Raw genomic sequence first — 19,310 nt, 5'->3', positions numbered from 1 at the left:
ATGGTGATTGCAGCCAAAATATTAAAAGACGCTTATTCCTTGGCAGGAAAGTTATGACCAACCTAGACAGCATATTGAAAAGCAGAGACATTACTTTGCCAACAAAGGTCCATCTAGTCAAGGCTATGGTTTTTCCAGTGGTCATGTATGGATGTGACAGTTGGACTGTGATGAAAGCTGAGAGGCGAAGAATTGATGCTTTTGACCTGTAGTGTTGGAAAAGCCTCTTGAGAGTCCCTTGGACAGCAAGGAGATCCAACCAGTCCATTCTGAAGGAGATCAGTCCTGGGTGTTCATTGGAAGGACTGGTGCTGAAGCTGAAACTCCAGTACTTTGGCCACCTGATGCAAAGAGCTGACTCATTGGAAAAAACCCTGATGCTGGGAGGGATTGGGGCAGGAGGAGAAGGGGACAACAGAGGATGAGATGGCTGGATGGCATCACTGACTCGATGGACATGAGTTTGGGTAAACTCTGGGAGTTGGTGATGGACAAGAAGACCTGGCTTGCTGCGGTTCATGGGGTCGCAAAGAGTTGGACACGACTGAATGACTGAACTGAACTGAATATTCCACAGACACTTCAAGCTCAAAACGGCCAAAATGAAATGCATTTCCTCTACCCCTCCTCTCTCTTGTCCTGCCCAAACCTTCCCTTTCTCCAGCATTTCCTCTCCTAAATGACAGCATCATCATCCACCCAAAGAGAATAGAGGAGGCATCCAAATTCTTTTCTCCTAGCCTCTTCTTTTCTCCTCTAATCTCCCTAAGACTTGGCGATTCTACTTCCTAAATAACTCTTTTCCCACTCTTCATCTCGTGGGCCCATTTTAAGCTTGTGTCTGTTTTTTAACCATGTCTGATGTAGTAAACCTTACACCAATTTTCCTGTCTCTCTGCTCATCCCTCTGCTCTGTGCTTCACACTGGTGCCCATATGATGTTTCTAATTGCTGGACTACAGGGAATTCCTTGGTGGTCCAGTGGTTAGAACTTGGTGCTTTTACTGCCAGGACTCAGATTCGATCCCTAGTCAGGAAAGTAAGATCCTGCAAGCCACATGTTTGGCAAAAAAAAAAAAAAATTTGCTGGACTCTATAGTTCTGGCTCACAGCCTACAATGGATGCCCCTACAGGCTTCCTGCCCTGTTGTGGCTTGTTCACTTTTGCATGAAAGGCCCTCCCCAAATCTTGTCTGCCAGATGAACTCCAAGTCATCCTTTAAGACTCAGTTGCAAACATTTCTTTGACTTCCTCAAGTGAGACTGATGTCCCCTGCTGTTCTCTGGATGTTTGCGTGCTCAGCTGCTCAGTTGTGTTCGACTCTTTGCAACCCCACGGACCGTAGCCCACCAGACTTCTCTGTCCATGGAATTTCCTAGGCAAGACTCCAGGAGTGGGTTGCCATTGCCTCCTCCAGGGATCTTCCCGACTCAGGGATCAAACTCACATCTCCTGGATTGCCTCCTCTGCGTTCAGTTCAGTTCAGTTCAGTCATTCAGTCGTGTCCGAATCTTTGCAACTCCATGAAGTGCAGCACACCTGGCTTTCCTGTCCATCACCAAGTCCTGGAGTCCACCCAAACCCATGTCCATTGAGTTGGTGATGCCATCCAGCCATCTCATCCTCTGTCGTCCCCTTCTCCTCCTGTCCTCAATCTTTCCCAGCATCAGGGTCTTTTCAAATGAGTCAGCTCTTCGCATCAGGTGGCCAAAGTACTGGAGCTTCAGTTTCAACATCAGTCCTTCCAATGAACACCCAAAACTGATCTCCTTTAGGGTGGACTGGTTGGATTTCCTGGCAGTCCAAGGGACTCTCAAGAGTCTTCTCCAACACCACAGTTCAAAAGCATCAATTCTTTGGCGCTCAGCTTTCTTTATAGTCCAACTCTCACATTCATACATGACCACTGGAAAAACCATAACCTTGACTAGACGGACCTTTGTTGACAAAGTAATGTCTCTGCTTTTGAATATCCTATCTAGGTTGGTCATAACTTTCCCTCCAAGGAGTAAGCGTCTTTTAATTTCATGGCTATAATCACCATCTATATTGAAAGAGGAGAGTGAAAAAGTTGGCTTAAAGCTCAACATTCAGAAACGAAGATCATGGCATCTGGTCCCATCACTTCATGGGAAATACATGGGGAAACAATAGAAACAGTGTCAGACTTTATTTTTTTGGGCTCAAAAGTCACTGCAGATGGTGACTGCAGCCATGAAAATAAAGACACTTACTCCTTGGAAGGAAAGTTATGACCAACCTAGATAGTATATTCAAAAGCAGAGACATTACTTTGCAGACTAAGGTCCGTCTAGTCAAGGCTATGGTTTTTCCAGTGGTCATGTATGGATGTGAGAGTTGGACTGTGAAGAAGGCTGAGCGCCGAAGAATTGATGCATTTGAACTGTGGTGTTGGAGAAGACTCTTGAGAGTCCCTTGGACTGCAAGGAGATCCAACCAGTCCATTCTGAAGGAGATCAACCCTGGGATTTCTTTGGAAGGAATGATGCTAAAGCTGAAGCTCCAGTACTTTGGCCAACTCATGTGAAGAGTTGACTCATTGGAAAAGACTGTGCTTCTGGGAGGGATTGGGGGCAGGAGGAGAAGGGGACGACCGAGGATGAGATGGCTGGATGGCATCACGGACTCGATGGACGTGAGTCTGAGTGAACTCTGGGAGATGGTGATGGACAGGGAGGCCTGGCGTGCTGTGATTCATGGGGTCGCAAAGAGTCAGACACGGCTGAGTGACTGAACTGAACTGATAGTGATTTTGGAGCCCAGAAAAATAAAGTCAGCCACCATTTCCATTGTTTCCCCATCTATTTGCCATGAAGTGATGGGACCAGATGCCATGGTCTTCGTTTTATGAATGTTGAGCTTTAAGCCAACTTTTTCACTCTCTTCTTTCACTTTCATCAAGAGGTTCTTTAGTTCTTCTTCACTTTCTGCCATAAGGGTGGTGTTATCTGCATATCTGAGGTTCTTGATATTTCTCCCAGCAATCTTGATTCCAGCTTGTGCTTCTTCCAGTCCAGCGTTTCTCATGATGTACTCTGCATATAATTTAAATAAGTAGGGTAACAATATACAGCCTTGACATACTCCTTTTCCTATTTGGACAGTCTATTGTTCCATGTCCAGTTCTAACTGATGCTTCCTGACCTGCATATAGGTTTCTCAAGAGGCAGGTCAGGTGGTCTGGCATTCCCATCTCTTTCAGAATTTTCCACAGTTTATTGTGATCCACACAGTTAAAGGCTTTGGCATAGTCAATAAAGCAGAAGTATATGTTTTTCTGGAACTCTCTTGCTTTTTTGATGATCCAGCGGATGTTGGCAGTTTGATCTCTGGTTCCTCTGCCTTTTCTAAAACCAGCTTGAACATCTGGAAGTCCACTATTCAAGTATTGCTGCAGCCTGGCTTTGAGAATTTTGAGCATTACTTTACTAGCATGTGAGATGAGTGCAATTGTGCGGTAGTTTGAGCATTTTTTGGCGCTGCCTTTCTTTGGGACTGGAATGAACTCTTTGCACATCTTATTCATGTTCAGTTGCTGTATGTCAGTGTTTCCTGCTTGTTTGTCAACCCTGTGTTTTCATCTTCAGTCTCAGTACTTGGCCTTTACTGGGCATCCAGTGAAAGCCTGCTGAATAAATAAGTGAATGAATACATGCAGCAGCTGGTCAGTGCAGGGTTTTGTTTGGATATGGGGAGATAATCAGGCCCAGATGTGGGGAGTTCTAGTAGGCGAGTGAGGGAGGTAGAGCTATTCCTTTCCATTCTCAGGGCCTGTACCCCAGGCTTGTGTGCATCACTTTATACAGACACATCTGCCACAAGTCTTCTTCTTTAATGAAGTCAGTCTACAGGTATAAATCGCATAAAGTCAAAATTAGCCCCTTGAGGACCCCTTAAAATGCTTCTAGAGTGCAGGATGTGTGCACAGACCCTTTCTCAACTTGGTTCATCTGGGTTTCTCTCTGGCGTAGGAACAGATCACTTCTTTATCTGAGAACCAAAATGAAGTAGTTGGCTCACATCCAGGGGCACTGTTGAAAGACAAATGCTTACCACATTCATCATGGTGAGATGCTCTTTACTATGACAAGGAGGAGAAGGAGGAAACTGAACCAGACCAGCCAACTCTCACCTAATAGATCTCATTCTACTCCAAGATGTGTGTCCTTGGTAAGAATCACCTCGTCCCCTACTGCAGTCACCCATCCCCCAAGCCCACTTCTCAACTTCACCCCTCTGCCTACGTCTGACTTCTTACCAAGTCACCAGAGGCCTTGCTCTTCTCCAGAGCCACCCTCGGCTCAGGGGAGGTCAGCTTTCTTCCTGATCGCTGCTCCAAGCTCTGTCTGCCCAAGCTGTGCATTCTGACAAGATGCCTTTCTTGTTCCCCATCCTCCAATGCTACCAACAGGTCAAGGCCCTGCACATTTCACCCTCTCCAAAGTGCTGGTCTCTTTGTGTCCATGCTGACTTCTTCCATTCCTGAGTTCCTGTTGCCCTTAGGGTCAGGACCAAGTACTTGAGTTCAGTCTTTAACTGTTGGTCTATGGAACCTTCCCTGTGCCTGGGAGTTTTAGTCTGCCAGTTAATATCTGTATCTCTTTGTAAAAGGTTATTTGACAAATCAAGAAGAATAGGTAATTAGAATGACTGAAAAAACCCAGTGTTGGCAAGACTGTGTAGCAACTGAAACTCTAACACACTGCCAGCAGGAGGGAAAACTGGCAATATCTATTAAAGCTAAATATTTATATATACTTTGACCCAGCAACTCCATTCTTGGGTACACACCCAAGGGAAAAAAGTGCTTATGTCTACCTAAAGACGTACAAGCATGTTTATGCCAGCTTTATCCACAGAAACAAAAAAACTGGAGACAATTCAAATATCTATCAATAGTATGTCAGATAGTATTTTATACAATAGAATGTTACACAGCAATGAAATAAATAAACTTCTGCTATATGTAATGAAATGGGTGAATCTCATAGACATAATATTGAGTGAAAGAAGCCAAACATAAAAGAACATACACCGCGTGATTCCAGTTAGATGACGGTCAAGCACAGGCAAGATAATTTATGTTGTCTATACCTCTTTCGCAGAGTTATCTTTGCAGAATTATGACTGGAAAGTGACACAAGGGAAAGTTTGAGAGTTCTGAAAATATTTAAATATTGATTTGGATGATGATTGCCCAAGTGTACCTGCAAAGAGTTATCAAGCTATATTTTGGTACCTATATTTAAGATTGGTACATTTCATTGTCTTCAAGTCATAAATCAATATACAATTTTCTTGAAAAAAGAGTAGGTTATGAATAGCTCTTGCTTTTGCTATCCAGCATTTTAAAAAATCCTTTTATTAAAGTAATTTAAACCTGACTTACCACTGACCTTTACCTTCAGGAGATGTAGACAAGGCACATATAAATGTCACTTGATCCAGGACTGGTCACACCTTGGCCACAGTATTTGGTTCAGAGATGGACATGTGATTTAAACCAAAGTTATGAGGTTCACTTCCACTGTATAATCGTAAGGGATTTGATTTAGGTCATACCTGAATGGTCTATTGGTTTTCCCTACGTCTTCAATTTAAGTCTGAATTTGGCAATAAGGAGTTCATGATCTGAGCCACAGTCAGCTCCCAGTCCTGTTTTAGCTGACTGTATAGAGTTTCTCCATCTTTGGCTGCAAAGAATATAATCAATCTGATTTTGGTATTGACCGTCTGGTGATATCCATGTGTAGAGTCTTCTCTTGTGTTGTTGGAAGACAGTATTTGCTATGATCAGTGCATTCTCTTGACAAAACTCTGTTAGCCTTTGCCCTGCTTCACTTTGTACTCCAAGGCCAACTTTGCCATTTGCTTCAGGAGTCTAACTTCCTACTTCTGCATTCCAGTCTCCTGTGATGAAAAGGACATCTCTTTTGGGTGTCAGTTATAGAAGGTCTTGAATGTCTTCATAGAACTGTTCAACTTCAGCTTCTTCAGCATAACTGGTTGGGACATAGACTTGGATTACTGTGATATTGAATGGTTTGCCTTGGAAATGGACAGAGATCATTCTGTAATTTTTGAGATTGCACCCAAGTACTTCATTTTGGACTCTTGTTGACTATAAGGGTTACTCCATTTCTTCTAAGGAATTCTTGTCCACAGTAGTAGATATAACAGTCATCTGAATTAAATTCACCCATTCCAGTCCATTTTAGTTCACTGATTCCTAAAAAGTTGATGTTCACATTTGCCATCTCCTGTTTGACCACTTCCAATTTACCTTGATTCATGGACTTAACATTCCAGGTTCCTATGCAATATTGTTCCAGGTTCCTATGCAAGATATGACACCACCCTTATGGCAGAAAGTGAAGAAGAACTAAAGAGCCTCTTGATGAAAGTGAAAGAAGAGAGTGAAAAAGTTGGCTTTAAACTCAACATCCAAAAAACCAAGATCATGGCATTTGGTCCCATCACTTCATGGCAAATAGATGGGGACACAACAGAAATAGTGACAGACTTTATTCTTTTGGGCTCCAAATTACTGCAGATGGTGACTGCAGCCATGAAATTAAAAGATGCTTGCTCCTTGGAAGAAAAGCTATGACCAACCTAGACAGCATATTAGAAAGCAGAGACATTACTTTGCCAGCAAAGTTCCATCTAGTCAATGCTATGGTTTTTCCAGTAGTCATGTACGGATGTGAGAGTTGGACTATAAAGAAATCTGAGCAGTGAAGAATTGATGCTTTTGAACTGTGGTGTTGGAGAAGAGTCTTTTTTCTTTTTTTTTTGGAGAAGAGTCTTGAGAGTCCCTTGGACTGCAAGGAGATCAAACCAGTCAATCCTAAAGGAGATCAGTCCTGGGTGTTCACTGGAAGGACTGATGTTGAAGCTGAAACTCCAATCCTTTGGTCACCTGATGGGAAGAACTGACCCATTTGAAAAGACCCTGATGCTGGGAAAGACTGAAGGCAGGAGAAAGGGACAACAGAGGATGAGATGGTTGGATGGCATCACCGACTTGATGGACATGTGTTTGAGCAAGATCTGGGAGTTGGTGATGGACAGGGGAGCCTGGTGTGCTGCAGTCCATGGGGTCGCAAAGAGTTGGACATGACTGAGTGACTGAACAGTGATTCAAACTCATAACTTGAAAGTTAATCCTAAGCTTATGTGTACATTCATAAGAAAGTGAGAGGTTCTATGGACATATGTTAACTATCTGTTGTTAGATCTAGCTCCTCAGAAGGAAAAGAACAACAACAACAAAAGAACTTCTAATCCTCCAAGTCCCCTTACTGAAACTGTTGCCTGACTCTGAGAAATAGCTCCCTTCTATATCCATCCCTCACTTGCCTGGAAGTTGTTGCCTCCCTGGTGAAGTGGAAATGAGTAGAAAGAGTATGGTTCTGCCTTTGTCAGATATCTTCTATACAGACTCAAGGGTCACATGACCACATTCTAGCTGCAAGAGAGGCTGGGCACTGTAAGAGTCTGACTTAGTGGCCCTCATCACATCCCATTCCTGGAGAAGAAGATGGCAACCCACTCCAGTTTTTTTTGCTTGGGAAATCCTATGGACAGAAGAGCCTGGCTAGCTACAGTCCATGGGATCACAGAGTGAGACACGACTTAGCAACTGAACAAAAACAACAAAAACAACAATCACACCCCCCGGCCACCTCTAATCTCAGCCACAGCTACAGTGCACAGCCATCCTATGGGAGCCCAGATGCTGTTCTCTCTGACACCATCCCTCTTCCTGTATGAGGTCTTGTCCTTCAGTGTTCTTCCCCCTGGGCCTTCTCCAACACCCTGGGACCCTGCTTAGCCTACAGGTAATAGTACCCCAAAGTACAAAGGTGTTAATGTCCCTCTTGACAACTTCCAACCACTGAAGGGCAGAAGCTGGTAGATAAATTCTCTCACCATTAGGTGAGTGGCTGTAGGAGACCTTCTGTACTGTTCTCTTCTTGATAACACACTTTCTTTCTTGACATCACACTCCTCAGGCATGTCCAACTCTTTGCAACCCCATGGACTGCAGCACACCAGGCTCCCCTGTCCATCACTAACTCCCAGATCTTGCTCAAACACATGTCCATCAAGTCGGTGATGCCATCCAACCATCTCATCCTCTGTTGTCCATTTCTCCTGCCTTCAGTCTTTCCCAGCATCAGGGTCTTTTCAAATGGGTCAGTTCTTCCCATCAGGCGGCCAAAGGATTGGAGTTTCAGCTTCAACATCAGGTTTCAGGGGTACCTCCTCAGTAAAAATCCTAGGCCAAGTCCTGCTATCAGACTCTGATCTGGGGTGAACTCAAACTAAGACAAGAACTCATGGAAAACCTGGGGAGCACTAACTGTTCTCAGACAGCAGTCTGTGGAACTTTGTCTGTCAACTTAAGGTGAGGAAAAGTTTGGAGATGCAAGAGCCTATTGGAAAATTCCAATTTAAGGCCTCAGTGGTTTGCAGAGCCCTAGGGAGAGGCAGCAGTATCAGACCATCTTTGCCTCACTCCTTCATGATTACATCTTGGATTTTCAGTTCAGTTCAGTCACTCAGTCGTGTCCGACTCTTTGCAACCCCATGGACTGCAGCATGCCAGGTCACCCTATCCATCACCAACTCCCAGAGTTCACTCAAACTCATGTTCATTGAGTCAGTGATGCCATCCAACCATCTCATCCTCTGTTGTCTCCTTCTCTTCTCACCTTCAATCTTTCCCAGCATCAGGGTCTTTTCAAATGAGTCAGCTTTTCACATCAGGTAGCCAAAGTATTGGAGTTTCAGCTTCAACATCAGTCCTATCAATGAACACCCAGGACTGATCTCCTTTAGGATGGACTGGTTGGATCTCCTTGCAGTCCAAGGGACTCTCAAGAGTCTTCTCCAACACCACAGTTCAAAAGCACCAATTCTTTGGTGCTCAGCTTTCTTTACAGTTCAACTCTCACATCCATACATGACCACTGGAAAAACCATAGCCTTGACTAGACAGACCTTTATTGACAAAGTAATGTCTCTGCTTTTGAATATGCTATCTAAGTTGGTCATAACTTTCCCTCCAAGGAGTAAGCATCTTTTAATTTCATGGCTGCAATCACCATCTGCTGTGATTTTGGAGCCCAGAAAAATAAAGTCTGACATTTTTTACCCATCTATTTGCCATGAAGTGATGGGACCAGATGCCATGATCTTCGTTTTCTGAATATTGAGCTTTAAGCCAACTTTTGCACTCTCCTCTTTCACTTTCATCAAGAGGCTCTTTAGTTCTTCTTCACTTTCTGCCATAAAGGTGGTGTCATCTGCGTATCTGAGGTTATTGATATTTCTGCCGGCAATCTTGATTCCAGCTTGTGCTTCCTCCAGCCCAGCATTTCTCATGATGCACTCTTCATATAAGTTAAGTAAGCAAGGTGACAATATACAGCCTCGACTACTCCTTTTCCTATTCAACTAAATTGAATACACTTCAATTAAAGTTAAAAAAAGGAGGGGCTTCCCTGGTGGTCCAGTGGTTAAGAATCGACCTTGTAATGGAGGGGACAAGGGTTTGATTCCTTGTTGGGGAAGGTCCCACAGGCTGAGGAGCAACCAAGCCCAAGTGCCACAACTACTGAGCTCAAGAGCTGAAACTACTGAAGCCTGTACACCCTACAGCCTGTACCCCACCACAAGAGAAGTCATTGCAATGAGAAGCCAACTCACCATAACTAAAGAAAGCCTAGGATCAGCAAGGAAGACCTAGATCAGCCAAAAATAAAAACCAATTTAGAAAAATGTAAAAAAAAGAAAAAAGAAGAAGAAAGGAAAGTAATTAAAGCATCTGTCTTCCTTATCTGAGCCCACACCTGTGCTGTTCAGTGCTGCTGGAGAAAACCTGCCAACCTCAGCCATGAGTGCCTCATCTCTGCAGAGCTCTTGTGCTGCCCACCAATCCCTTCACACGTCTGTGGGGAAGGGCTTTCTCTTGCTCCCCATGAGGCTGCTTCGAAGTTCTTTTCTTAAAATTCACTCCACAAGAGGATCTCCTCCACTCACATCAAATGACCCCGCTGGTAACTTGTCAATGAAAGGACATCTCTCAAAGGCAACTCCCGAGTACCCTGCTATTCCTCCTCCACACCTCACTGTTCCTCTTCCTTCCAGCTAAAAGGAATTCTGCCAACAATCATTCTGGTCTTTGGATCCCATCTCTTCTAGCCTCTGAAAAGCTCATACTCTTTTGCAGTGTTCTTGTATTTATAAATAAATCCACACTTCCTTCGGCTAATAGAAAGATCTCTCTCATCCCTTTTCACTGCATGTCCTGGAGATTCTGAAATGTGTTCCCTAGCAAGCTGTGCTTGGGTACATTTTGAGAATCCCTCCATCTTCTCTGTGTCCTCATCTGTGTCATATATTGATCTTTTGACCTGGTAATTCCTGTTGACCCCTCCCCTGCCCCACATTCAGGCAGCTAGGCATTTTGTTTTGTTGTCCCAGGGAAGAGGTGACACAGCAGAATGTGGATAACAAAAGAGGCTCATTTTAGGCTTTGGGGTTTCAAAATCGCAGGCCAGAGAGTAAACGCAATAAATTAGGAAAAATGAAAACAAGCCAAGCTACCTCTGCAGACTAGACAATGAAGAGTGCAAAGAGAGAGCAGCCAGCGGCACACAGAGGGCTCAGAGCCAGTCTGGGGAGAGTGGCGCTATGGAGGCTGCCCACACCCCGCTTCAGGACAGAATGCCCCCTTCCCCCAGCTTGCTGGAGTGCTGACCACTGATGGCTCACATCTGAGTCCCTCCCCAGGTGTACAGAAGGCCGCTTTGCCCAGAGTGTGCCCCCTCCCTAGAGACAACCAGAGATTCTTCTGTGTGGATGAACAAAGGTCCAGTCCTTTTGCTTCAACTTAGAATAACTCTTCGAGGACACTGCATGTCCAAGCTTCCTGAGGAAATGGTGGGGGCATCTGCAGCACCCCAGTTCAATCTCTGCCTCAGCCTGAACATAGCTGCTGTTCCCCAGGGTTTCCCCATTCCCATGCCTTTCTAGCTTCTTGCACTCAAACATCCATCTCCCTAAATAAAGGCTCCAATGGGTCTTGCCACCTCCTGGGAAGACACATCTGAAAACTGAGGAACGGAAGGAGTCTGGAGGGGCTCCTAGAGCCCCTGAAGCTCAGCCTAGTGCAGGATCATAGGGAAGAAGTGACAATCGACCTGTGTTGGCTGAGAAAGCCTGAGTGAGTCTCTCACTTCCCACAGGCCTGAGCTTCTGCCAGAACAGTAAGGGATCACTGATCTTCTCAGGAGGGTCCCAGACATGAAGAGTGCAAACTGATGAACCTGAAGAGGCCTCAGGGATGGGGCCTGCATGGACCCACACTGATGACCAGATGGGAATAAGGGGACCTCAGAAGGTGCTGCTATGATGGACAGTGATATGGAGAGCCCAGTATTCTGGCCCTTCACTTCCAAGTACTGATACTATACACACACTCCCTCTGAACTTCCTTAAGGAAAGAAAGTCAGCCTGGAAATGGGCAGAAATATAGTTTACATGGGCTATGAAATCATATTTATCAAACCTCCATATGACCTCCAAGCCAAAAATAAAAAATTAAACATAAATTGGGGGAAATATCCAGCAAATAGGAAGAAAACAAAGGATTACTATTTTTTTATATATTTATTTTCATTTATTTATTTGGCTTCACTGGGTCTTAGTTATGGCAGGCAGGATCTTTAGTTACGGCATGCCAACACTTAGCTGCAGCAAGTGGGATCTAGCTCCTTTCCTAGCAATTGAATCCAGTTCCCCTTCACTGGGAGCTCAGAGTCTTAGCCACCAGGGAAGTCCCAGGACTACTATTTTTAATATGAAGTATCCATACCGAGGCCATACTGATGGACGAGAAAAATACAAAAACCCTAAATGGGGGGATCCTCTGTTATTTGCATACATTACCTTATTCAGCTATTATCTCAGTTGTCTTTTAAGCAGGTGCTATGTTTTCTCCACCTGAGGAATATGACAGACAGGAGAGGATGGCCATCACCCAGTGGTGGAATTAGGATTCAAACCAGGAGCCTGACTCTGTAGACATGGTCTTGATGAGCATGTGGCATACATAAATATGTGTATATACATACATATATATTTGCAGTTAAAATATTTATGAAGACAATTACAAACATTAAAAATGCTAATGAGATAATGTTACCTGAAAGGTGAATGCGTGTGCACAGTGATTTGTGATTTTCCGTGTACATGCATCTCTGAAGAGGCTGTAATCATGATATGCATGATGGTGATCTTTTCTTTTATTTGTCAAAGTCCAGAAAAGTAAGTATCGATCATGAGCTGAGGAGTGAAGTCATTCGTATACAGTTCAGGTGTCCACACAAGACCAGCTCCCTCTCCTTCCTGCTCTACCACCCTGCCACATCATGCCAGGCTATCATTGCTGGTGTCATTGTTTGTCTCCCCAGACAGCACCATTAGGTCAAAAGGGAACTAGGGATCAGAGAGGTAAAGTGTTTGGGCCAAGGCAGCACGGCTGGGAAGAAGCCAAGCATGGATTTAAATCCAAGGTCCTCTAGATCTGACCCTAGTTTTTCTGACTTCTATTAAGGTTTCTATTTCCATTCCATTATTCTACTTCCTTGAGAAACCTGTATGCCGGTCAGGAAGCAACAGTTAGAACTGGACATGAAACAACAGATTGGTTCCAAATAGGAAAAGGAGTACATCAAGGCTGGATATTGTCACCCTGCTTATTTAACTTATATGCAGAGTACATCATGAGAAACGCTGGACTGGAAGAAGCACAAGCTGGAATCAAGATTGCCGGGAGAAATATCAATAACCTCAGATATGCAGAGGACACCACCCTTATGGCAGAAAGTGAAGAGGAACTAAAGAGCCTCTTGATGAAAGTGAAAGAGGAGAGTGCAAAAGTTGGCTTAAAGCTCAACATTCAGAAAACTAAGATCATGGCATCTGGTCCCATCACTTCATGGCGAATAGATGGGGAAACAGTGGAAACAGTGGCTGCTTTATTTTTGGGGGCTCCAAAATCCCTGCAGATGGTGACTGCAGCCATGAAATTAAAAGACGCTTACTCCTTGGAAGGAAAGTTATGACCAACTTAGATAGCATATTCAAAAGCAGAGACATTACTTTGCCAACAAAGGTCCATCTAGTCAAGGCTATGGTTTTTCCAGTGGTCATGTATGGATGTGAGAGTTGGACTGTGAAGAAAGCTGAGTGCCAAAGAACTGATGCTTTTGAACTGTGGTGTTGGAGAAGACTCTTGAGAGTCCCTTGGACTGCAAGGAGATCCAACCAGTCCATCCTAAAGGAGATGGACATGGTTTGGGTGGACTCCGGGAGTTGGTGACGGTGATGGACAGGGAGGCCTGGCATACTGTGGTTCATGGGGTCGTGAACAGTCAGACACGACTGAGCGACTGGACTGAACTGAACTGATCTATCTAGGAATCAAAGCCTGTTTTTAAAATACACTTTTTATTCTGGAATAATTTTAGAACTATAGAAGAGTTTCAAAGATAGTATAGAGAATTGTGTATAGTCTTCTCCAGTTTATCCTAAATGTTAACATCTTTCAAACTTAACTTTTTCTAAGTTAAGGAATTGGTATTATTATTATTAACCAAACTCCAGACTTTATTCAGATTTCACCAGTTTCTCACCAATAATCTTTTTCTGTTCTAGGAACCAATCTGCATGTGTGCATGCTGTCATGTCAGTCATGTCTGACTTTGTGACCTTACAGACCATAGCCTGCCAGGCTCCTCTGTCCATGGAGATTCTCCAGGCAGGTGTACTGCAGTGGGTTGCTGTGCCCTCCTGCAAGGGATCTTCCCAGCCTACAGATCTAAACTGCATGGCATGTCTCCTGTGTCGGCAGGCCGGTTCTTTACCATTAGAGCCACCTGGGAAGCCAGGAACCAATCTAAGATACTATATTTAGTTGAAACCCATTTTTCTTTCATACATTAAAAGCATGAAAACCCACACTTTAATTCCAGTGGAAAGCACTGTACAATTCTGGCTGTGGTTTTCCAAGTCTGCTCAAACAGCTTTTAGTTTTTTGAACATCTTTGGGGGACCATGATTCTGACTATCATGAGGGCTTTGAGCAATGGAGTAATGATCACTCTAGCTGCTCTGTTGAAAACAGTTGTGGGAATGGGTAGGGAGGCCAAGAAAGAAAACAGGGAAACTGGTAAAGAGGCTAAAGCAATAATTCAGCAGAGAAATGCTGGTGGCCAGGATCAGGGGAGAGGTTGTGGAGGAGGGAGTTGAGGTTGGATAAGTGATGGTAGGTTTTATGTGTCAACTTGACTAGGCTACAGTCCCCAGTTATTCAATCAAACATTGATCTGGGGAACTTCCCTCATGGTCCAGGGGTTAATAATCTGCCTGTCAGTGCAGGGGACACAGGTTCAGTCCCCAGCCCAGGAAGATCCCATGTGCCATGGGACAACTAAGCCCATGTGCCATGACTACTGAAGCCCACGCACTCTAGAGCCCGTGCTCCACAACAATGAGAAGCCCATGCACTGCCGCTAGAGAACAGCGCCCACTCCCACAACTAGAGGAAGACTGAGAGCAGTAAACAAGACCAGCGCAGCTGAAATAGATTCATTTAATTTTTAAAAATTATTTTAGAAAACCCACTTATCTGGGTGTAACTGTGTTGATGTGATGAACTTTCTAATTCTTGTTTTGTTGCTAAGCCATGTCTGACTCTTTGTGACCTCACGGACTGTACCAGGCTTCCCTGTCCTTCACCATCTGCCAGAGTTTGCTCAAACTCATGTCCATTAAGTAGGTGATGCTATCCAATCATCTCATCCTCTGTTGTCCCCTTCTCCTCCTGCCTTCTACCTTTGCAAGCATCAGGATGTTTTCCAATGAGTCAGTTCTTCAAATCAGGTGGCCAAAATATTGGAGCTTCAGCTTCAGCATCAGTCTTTGCAATGACTATTCAGGGTTGATTTCCTTTAGGATTTACTGGTTTGATCTCCCTGTAGTCCAAAGGACTCTCAAGAGTCTTCTCTAATGCCACAGTTCAAAAGCATCAATTCTTTGACACTCAGCCTTCTTTATGGTCCAACTCTCACATCCATACATGACTATTGGAAAAACCATAACTTTGACTATTTGGACCTTTGTCAGAAAAATGATGTCTCTGCTTTTCAATACACTGTCTAGGTTAGTCATAGCTTTTCTTCCAAGGAGCAAGCTTTTAGTTGACTTTAACTTGGGGAAATCATCCTAGATTCAGGGTGGGCCTGATTCAGTCAGCTGGAAAGCCTTGTGAGTGGAACTAAGATTTCCTTGATGAAGAAGTTCTGCCTGTGGACAGCACCTTTGGCTCATGCCCGAGCGTCTTCTCCTGCCCTTCCTCATGGCCCACACCACAGATTTCAGACTCATCTAACCAGCTCTACAATCATTTAAGCCAGTTCCTGGCAATACATCTACTGGGTCTGTTTCTGTTGTTGAACCATATATATATAGATACAGATATTGAATACCTTTTGTGATTTAGGTTGCTTTAAATACGAAAAAATTTCTAACGTGGAGCTGACAGGATATGCTGGTGGGCTGGAAGTGGAATGTGAGGAAGAAAGGAGTCAAGGATGATTCCAAAATTTTTACCCTGAGCAGCTAGAAAGTGGCTCACTAGTCTCTTTCTAAGGTAGGAATCAATCAACTATGCAAATAATCCAAAGGAGCTCATTCAAATAACATGAAAGAAGATGCTCCATTTCCTCCCAAGGAAGCCCTTTTTGAGAGAGGGAGTCACAGGCAGGAATGGGCAGGAGAGCCTGGCCAGCCTTGAGGTAGGCAGGCTTCAATCCAAGGGGGAAATAGGGACTAGAGTCCCCCTGTGTTTCCCGCCACTCATCCAGAGATAGTGGGGTTTTATCCTGACTCTGGAATAGCAGATCTTTTCAATGTCCCCTGCTGTGAACCCTACCTCCCCCGCTGGTGTGCACTGTGTGGGAACAAGTTAGCTAACCCCTGAGCCAAAAACAAGCCAGGAGGGCTGAATAGAGACTTTATGAGTACATGCTGCTCTTTGGGCTTCTTTTTCCTATGAAGGAACAGAGTGTGCTTGAAAGCAGAAAGTGACCTGGGTTTTTTATTTTGTTTTTTTAAAAAATCTTCCTGGAAGGCAGAAAGGAAAAAGGAAAAAAGGAAAGCACAGCATTTGTTTGTCACTCGTTCTGCTCTGGTGAACACAGCGGTGGGGCCTCTGATCCCAACCTGGCACTGAACAAAACTGAAGAAATGAAAGGGGCGCTCCCATAAGTCTGGCTGCTCAGAGAGACACTGAGGCGGCAGAGCTGTGAGCTACCGGCCCACACACCAAGACCTCCATTTCTTCTACCTTCCAGAACGCAACCAGCAAACTGGCAGTCCTGTTTCACCCAGCCTCACCAGCACATCAGCTGTTCACAGAGAATGGAAACCTCTACCCCTGTGGGTCTGCAGTGGATTCCTCAGTTTCTAGCCCAGTCGTTGCCAATATAAATGTTTAAGGGGTTCTCCAGTAAATAAGTCAATGGACTTCCTACGTGGCACATTAGTAAAGAACCTGCCTGCCAATGCAGGAGACTCGGAAGACGCAGGTTTGATCCCACGGTTGGGAAGACCCTCTGGAGAAGGAAATGCCAACCCACTCCAGTATTCTTGCCCGGAGAATTCCAGGGATAGAGGAACCTGGAGGGCTATAGTCCATGGGGGGTCACAAAGAGTCAGAGACGAATGAGTGACTGAGTATACACGCGCACACACACACACACACACACACACACACATACACACAGGTAAATAAATCAGTAGAGCATCTTTAATCTGAAGGGGCCAGATACTGTGCTTCTTCAGTCTCAGATAAACAGCCAATGATTTCATGCCAGGAGGCACTTTTTTAAACCAGCTAGTTTCCAGAACCTTCTTTCTCCCTCTCTCTCTATCTGTACTGGACCTGCAGTGAGAAATCAGGAGCAGATTCTTTGACCCAGAAAAGTATCAGGTGTTTGTTTTTCCTAAAAAAGCCAAGTCTGGGACTTCTCTGGTGGTCTAATGATTAAGAATCCACCTTCCAATGCAGGGGACGTGGGTTTGATCCCTGGTCAGGGAACTAAGATCCTAAATGTTTTGGAGTACCTAAGCCCATGCATCACAACTAGAGAGTCCATGCCCATCAACAGAAGATCCTGTGTGCCGCCACTGAGACCCAATGTAGCCGAATAAATAAATATTTTTTAAAAAGTCAAGTACTCAGGTTTCAGGTGCACTTTGAGTGATTTCTGCAGGGTCATTGCTTCCTCTCCATCTGAAAGACTCATTGCTGAGGGAAAATTGGATGAGATCCTAATCGCTCAGGTCTGTGCTGCAAAGAAAGTGAAGTATATTTGTCCTACTTCCCTCTGCCCTTGGTCTCTACAGGAAAGGGGGAAAGCCCCAAGGAGTCTGGTTTGGGGTAAAAACATGCACCGTACAAGATTTTCATGAAGATTAGACAACTTGGGCCAAGGGCTTGACGACTTGGAAGCTGCTAAGGGCTCTACAGATGAGATATACAGAAGTCTTGGCTGAAAACTGACTTAGATTGACAAGCCTAATGCAGACACAAGAAACTGAAATGGCCTCTATGGTCTCTGGAGGGGTGAGGGGCAGGGGGTGTTAGCCAGGCAACGATGGGAAGGGAATCTCCCTAAAGAAGACTAGAAGAATTCTCAACCCAGCAAAAAGCTAAGGAGAGGGGACTGCAAGTAATGTAAGAGGATCTGTGGGGTTTTCCCGTTTCTAGTCTCTAGGGCTTTATATGTATGAAGGACACACTCGGTGAGGGCACAGCCCAGGGGCTTGTGGGAAACCAGCCCCAGGAGTCCCTGTCTTCTCTGTCACAGTGCACGGGGTGAAGGACATCCAGAGCGTGGGATCTGGGGAGCATAGGGAATTTTGGCTTCTATATGGTGTTTCCAGACAAAATATTTCTTCCTTTCTGTTTGTGAAGCTTCTTTTCTGATGATCCTGGCAATGCAAGCTAGCACAAGGACTGAGCTGACCATGTCTGTCCCACATCTTTCCAGCTCTTTCCAGTGGTGCTTGGCAAAGGAAAACGAGGATGGAAAGTGTGACAGCAAAATGCCTCAGAAACATGCAGAAGCGGCCACTGCTGGGGAGGATGAAGACAAAGCTAATGTAAATTGACTGATGACTTGCTATGGGCCAGGCATTCTTCTAAGTATTGTTTATGTATTAGCTCACTTGATCTTCTGTACAGTCCTGTGAGGCAAGATAATTCTTGTCGCCATTTAATGGATGAGGAAGCCAAGGCACAAAAAAGTAGTTCTCCCAAGGTCACGAGGGTAAAGTCAGGCTTTGAACACAGATCACCTACCTACATAATCTTCCATTCAGTGGATATAACATATTTCCCTAGCTTGTCATTAGAAAATAAGGAAACAACATGCCAGAGAGGGTAAGACACAGGGTGGACTATTAAGATGTGGCTAGAGATGTAGCATAACAGCCTAAAGGTAAAATGGTTTTGGCTACTGTATCAGCAAGTTACTCTACAAATAACAGAATATTTATGGGGCTTCCCAGGTGGTGCTAGTGGCAAAGAACCCACCCACCCCTGCAGGAAACTTAAGAGACTCGGGTTTGATCCCTGGGACTGGAGATCCCCTGGAGTAGGGCATGGCAACCCACCCCTGTATTCTTACCTGGAGAGTACCACGGACAGAGGAGCCTGGCGGGCTACAGCCCACAGGGTCGAAAAGAGTCAGATACAACTGAAGTGACTTAGCATGCACATACAGAATATCTAACCAAAATTAATTAAACGTAAGGACATTTATTCTTTCACATAGCAATAAACCCAGATTCAGTCCAACTTTAAAGGACTGGATCAATGATGTCTTCATGGATCTAGATATTTCCCATCTCTTGGCTCTGCCTTCCTGGGTATCTCAACCATGCCTCCCTCCTACTAACAAGAGGGCTGCAGCAGTTCCAGGCACCACGTGTCAACAAGAATATATCCAGCAGAGAAGAAGTTTCCCATAAGGCTCTCAGCAGATGTCAGGTCAGTTGTACTAAATTGGATCTCATGTCTGTGCCTTATGCTGCAGGAGAATCTGAGGATGTGAGTAGCTACAATTCACAGCTCTCCCGAAGGACAAGCACCTCCAACAGTCAGAATGAGGTTGGGGAAAGGGGTGTAGTGCCACTAGTTTGACCA

Source organism: Budorcas taxicolor, chromosome 6, assembly GCF_023091745.1.
Source record: "Budorcas taxicolor isolate Tak-1 chromosome 6, Takin1.1, whole genome shotgun sequence".
NCBI classification, from domain to species: Eukaryota; Metazoa; Chordata; class Mammalia; order Artiodactyla; family Bovidae; genus Budorcas; species Budorcas taxicolor.
This window is presented reverse-complemented; position numbering follows the sequence as displayed.